Here is a 6,000-nt window from a genome sequence, read left to right as displayed (position 1 = left end):
ACATGAGTCTGTCAGGTTTTGAGAGGAAAGTCATGCCTTCATTATCTTTTTCCTAAGCTATGTTGTTCAGAAACTGGGATGTCAAATTTTTGTTTGGACTTTCACCCAAAGTCTTCCTGGTTTTTTCTTTTGCCAATTGCGGATAAGAAAAAGTTAATTTTTCTGCAAGTCCCTGAATTTCTGAACCCTCTCTATTCTCTTTTATTCTTACTCATAAAGTGAACTCTTGTCTTTATTTTAATGTTTTCTCAAATGCATTTAATAATAATTAACATGGCAGGCACCTGTAATCCCAGCTACTGAGGAGGTAGAGGCTTGAACCTGGGAGGTGGAGGTTGCAGTGAGCCGGGATAGCTCCGTTGCACTCTAGCCTGGGTGACAAGAGTGAAACTCCATCTCAAATAAATAATAATAATGATAATAATAATAAACAAATGCATTCTGATTTTCAACCACTTCCCTAGGCCTATGAACTAATTTAGAACATATTTATTCAGAACAAATTTCTGCCTTCCAAGTTATTTTAGGTAACAATTTACCAAATAATTCCCCCTCACATAAACCTGGAAAGCTTTCTCCCAGACTCTGGTAAAAACAAAAACAAACAAACAAACAAACAAACAAAACCCTTTCTCTTCTAAGCATGTATATAAGTACTATCTATCTACATATGTATACTTGTATATAATTATTTAAATGGCACCCCCAGCAATTCTAGGTACCACCTTCTTTATCATGTTGGAAAAGAAAAATTATACAGTGGCATCCAACAACCCTAAAATCTCAGTAGCTTCAAACAGTAAGAATTTATTTCTTATTTATGTTCCATTATCTATTTAGCTCAGAACAGACCTTTGCTCTTCGGAGTCTATCAAAGCTCATGCTGATAGAGCAGCCACAATCCCAAAATTGCTGGTTGTTGGTCTAGGGAGAGGGAGAGTCCTGGAACTTTTTGCATGCTCGTGTAAGCTTTCCCATAGGGAAGTGACATTACTTCTCTCACGACTCAATGACCATAATAAATTACTGGCCCCATCCAATCACAAGAGAACCAAGAAGTGCAAACCCATCATGTGCTTGGAAAGTGGGAACTGGGACTCTTTGATGAACAGCACTAAAACTAATACAGAATGTGAGAGGAGTAAAAGGTAGAAATGAACAGAATATTTTTAGTTTAGTTTTGTTTTGTTTTGTTCTGTTTTGTTTTGTTTTTTTGAGATGGAGTCTCACTCTGTAGCCCAGGCTGGAGTGAAGTAGTGCAATCATGGCTCACTGCAACCTCTGGCTCCTGGGTTCAGGTGATTCTCCTGCCTCAGCCCCTGAGTAGCTGGGACTGTAGGTGCTTGCCACCACACCTGGCTAATTTTTTCTTTTTCTTTTTTCTTTTTTTTTCTTTTTTTTTTTTTTTGTATTTTTAGTAGAGATGGGGTTTCACTGTGTTAGCCAGGATGGTCTCAATCTCCTGACCTCATAATCTGCCCACCTCGGCCTCCCAAAGTGCTGGGATTACAGGTGTGAGCCACTGCGCCCAGCCTCTATTTTTAGAAATTTTAATCAGCTTTATTGGGTATAACTTATAAAACATAAAATTCATGTATTTTAAATGCACAGTTTGATGAGTTTTGACAAATGCATGTAGTCATGTAACCACCACCATAATCAAGTTATAGAATATGTTCATCACCCACTATAATTGCCTTCTGTCACATAACATTCAACTCTGTTCTCACACCTCCACTCTTTCGCAACCACTGATCTGATTTATGTCACCATAGTTTTGCCTTTTCTAGAATGTCATAAAAATAGAATCAGATGGTATGTAGTCTCTTGACTCTGGCTCCTTTGACTGCAGTTAATGGTTTTGAGACTTATTTATGTTTGTGCATAAATCATATTCTTTTTGCTGTTGTTTACTAGTATTCCATTTTGTGGATAACCAAGATTTGTTCATTAAGCCTGTTGGACATTTGGGGTACTTCTAGTTTGGAGCTACTGTGAATAAAGCTCATTGCAAACCTTTACGTTCTTTGTATGAGCATCTGTAGGCATACCTAATATTGCAATTGCTGGGTGATAGTAAGTGTATGCTTAAATATATAAGAAATTACCAATCTGTTTTCTGAAGCGGCTTTGCATTTCCACCAACAATGTCTGAGAACTCCAACTGCACCATAGTCCTACCTGTATTGCTATTGTCAGCCTTTTAAATTTTAGCCATTATAATGAATATGTAATGGTATTTCATTATGGTTTCAGTTAGCATTTCTCTAATAACTAAAGAAATTGAGTGCCTTTTCATTTGCTGTTTGTATAGCTTTTGTGATGTATATGTTCAAATCTTCAGTACATTAAAAAATTTGACTAGTTTCTTCTTATTATTGAATAGTAAGAATCTTGCATACTTCTGGATAGATTCTTTATCCAATATATGTTTTGTAAAGATTTCATGCTTCTTTGTGGTATGACTTTCTATGTATTTAAATGAGTCTTTTGAGAAGCAAACATTTAAAAGTCCAACTTATCCATTTTTTCTTATAAAGTTTATGCTTTTTGTGTCCTACCAAAAATCTTTGCCTAGCCCCAAATCACAAAATCTCCTTCTGTGGTTTATTCAAAAATATTTATAATTTTATTTTATTTATTTATTTATTTTGAGACAGAGTCTTGCTCTGTCACCCAGGCTGTGGCAGTGGCATGATCTTGGCTCACTGCAACCTCTGCCTTCTGGGTTCAAGTGATTCTCATGCCTTAGCCTCCTGAGTAGGGGGGGATTACAGGCATGCACCACCATAACCCAGCTAATTTTTATACTTTTTAGTAGAGACAGGGTTTCACCATGTTGGTCAGGCTGGTCTCAAATGATTTGCCTGCTTCAGCCTCCCAAAGTGCTGGGACTATAGGCATGACCCACTGCGCCTGGCCTATATTTATAACTATAGTTCTAACATTTAGGTCTATGATCTATATGGAATTATTTTTGGCATATGATGTGAGGACAAGGGTTGAAGCTCATTTTGGGGGCCTAATTATTATTACCATTTGTTGAAAAACTATACTTTTTTCATTTAATTACCTTAGAACATTTGACCAAAAAAATCAATTGTATAGGTCTATTTCTGGAGTTTCTACTCTGTTCTGTGAATAAACAGAGAGACAGATAAACATTTAGACAGATAGATAGATAGGTAGGTAGGTAGATATCGATTGACAGATATGTGTGTATTCTGTTCTGTGAAATCACTGTTCCGTTCTGTGAAGATATATAGATATAGATAGATATATAAATATTTAGACATATACATATGTCTATCTTTATGCCAATACCACATTGTCTTGGTTACTGAAGCTTTATAGTAAGTCTTAAGCCAGGTAATTTACCTCCAACTTTGTTCTTTTTCAAAACTGTTTTGCTTATTCTGTACTTTGTGTTTCCATATGAGTTTTAGATCCAGTTTAATATCACTGCTGGATATTGAAATCCTACTGCTATTTTTATTGTGATTGGAAAGAATCTATTGATCACTTTAGGGAAAATTGGCATCTTAACAATACTGAGTCTTCTAGTTCATGAACACAGTATATCTCTCCTTTTCCTTATGTTTCTTAACTTCTCTTGGTAATTTTTTTGTGATTTCAAATTTATTGGTAAAAAATTATCCATAACATTCCCTTATTATAATTTTAAGGTAATTAGCATCTATAGTGATGTCTCCTTTTTAACCTGTCATACTGAAAAATTGTGCTTTCTCTATTTTTGATCACTATGGCTAGATATTTATTTCACTGATCTTTTCAAAGAATCAGATTTTGGCATACAGGTCTTAACATGTTTTATTACATTTAACTCCAAGTATTTCATGTTTTTTGGTGCTATAGTTAATGCTAGTTTCCTTTAAGAAATTTCAGTTTTTAATTGCTATTTGATCTTATATTGAAATAATATTGATTTTCACATATTGACCTGTGAAACTCACTTATAAGTGTGGTGCATTTAAACATTTTTCTTAAATTATCCCTGTTTGTGGACAAGATGATTCTATATCTAGAAAACCCCACAGTATCAATCCAAAAGCTCTTCAGCTGATAAACAACTTCAGCAAAGTTTCAGGATACAATTATTGTATAAAAGTCATAATCTTTTTATACATCAGCAACAGGAAGCTGAGAGCCAAACTGGGAACAGAATCCCATTCACAATTGCCACAAGAAGAATAAAATACCTAGGAATAATGGTAACTAGGGAGGTAAAAGACCTTTACAATGAAAATAACAAAGCACTGCTCAGTGAAGTCAGAAATATCACAAACAAATGGAACAACATCCTATGCTCATGAATAGGAACAATCAATATCATTTAAATGACCACATTGTCCAAAGCAATTTATAGATTCAATCCTATTCCTATCAAATTACCAATGACATTCTTCACAGAACAAGAAAACAGAAACATTTAAAAATTCATATGGACCCAAACAAGGAGGCTGAATAGCCAAGGAATCCTAAGCAGAAAGAACAAAGTTGGGCGCATCATATTACCTGATTTCAAACTTACTATAGGGCTACAGTAAGCAAAACAGCATGGTACTAGTACAACAGTCACATAGACAAATGGAACTGAGGGCCCAGAAATCATGTTGCATACCTATGACCATCTGATCTTCAACAAAGCTGATTAAAAACAAGCAATAGGGAAAGGTCTCCCTATTCAGTAAGTGGTGCTGGGATAACCGGCTAGTCATATACAGAAGATTGAAACTGGATTCCTTACTTAACTATATATGAAAATCAACTCAAGATGGATTAAAATCTTAAATGTAAAACCAAAATGATAAAAACCCTTGAAGACAACCTAGGCAATACTATCCTAGACATAGGACTGGGAAAAGATTTCATGATGAAAATGCCAAAAGCAATTGCAACTAAAGCAAAAATTGACAAATGGGATTTAATTAAACTTGAGAGCTTCTGCACAGCAAAAGAAACTATTAACTGAGTAAACAGACAATGTACAGAATAGGGGAAAATATTTGCAAACTATGCATCTGAAAAAGGTCTAATATCCAGCATTTGCAAGGAACTTAAACAAAATTTACAAGAAAAAAACAAACACCCCTATTAAAAAGTAGGCAAAGGACATGAGCAGATACTTTTCTAAAGATGATGCACATATGGCCAACAAGCATATTAAAAAAAGCTCAACATCACTGATCATTAGAGAAATGCAAATAAAGACCACAATGGGATACCATCTAACACTAGTCAGAATGCTATTATTAAAAAGTAAAAAAAAAAATAATAGATGTTGGTGCAGTTGTGGAGAAGAGGGAACACTTTTACATTTGGCAGGAGTAAATTAATTCAACCATTATGGAAAGCAATACAGTAATTCTTCAAAGAGCAAAAACAAAACTACCATTCAACCCAGCAATCTGATTAATGGGTATATACCCAGAGAAACATAAATCATTCTACTATAAAGACACATGCACAGGAAAGTTCATTGCAGCCCTATTCGCAATAGCATAGACATGGAATCAACCTCAATATTCATCAGTGACAGACTAAATAAAGCAAACGTCATACATACACACCATGGAATACCATGCAGCCATAAAAAAAGCAATATTATCTCTTGTGGGAACATGGATGGAGCTGGAAGCCATTATCATTAGCAAACTAACACAGGAACAGAATCCAAATACTGCATGTTCTCCCACTTATAAGTGGGAACTAAGTGATGAGCCCTCATGAACTCACAGAAGGGAACATTAGACACTGGGGCCTACTTGAGGGTGGAGGGTGGGAAGAGGAAGAGGAGTAGAAAAAATAACTGGTGGGTACTAGGCTTAGTATCTGGGTGACGAAATAATCTGTATCACAAACGTTTGTTTACATATCTAACAATCATGCACATGTACCCTTGAATCTAAAATAAAAGTAAAAAAAAAAAAGAAAAAGAATTTCCTATTAATTTTAATTATAATTCAATTAAGTTCATAA

Source organism: Saimiri boliviensis, chromosome 2 (assembly GCF_048565385.1).
Source record: "Saimiri boliviensis isolate mSaiBol1 chromosome 2, mSaiBol1.pri, whole genome shotgun sequence".
Classification (NCBI taxonomy): domain Eukaryota; kingdom Metazoa; phylum Chordata; class Mammalia; order Primates; family Cebidae; genus Saimiri; species Saimiri boliviensis.
Note: the sequence above shows the minus strand (reverse complement) of the source record.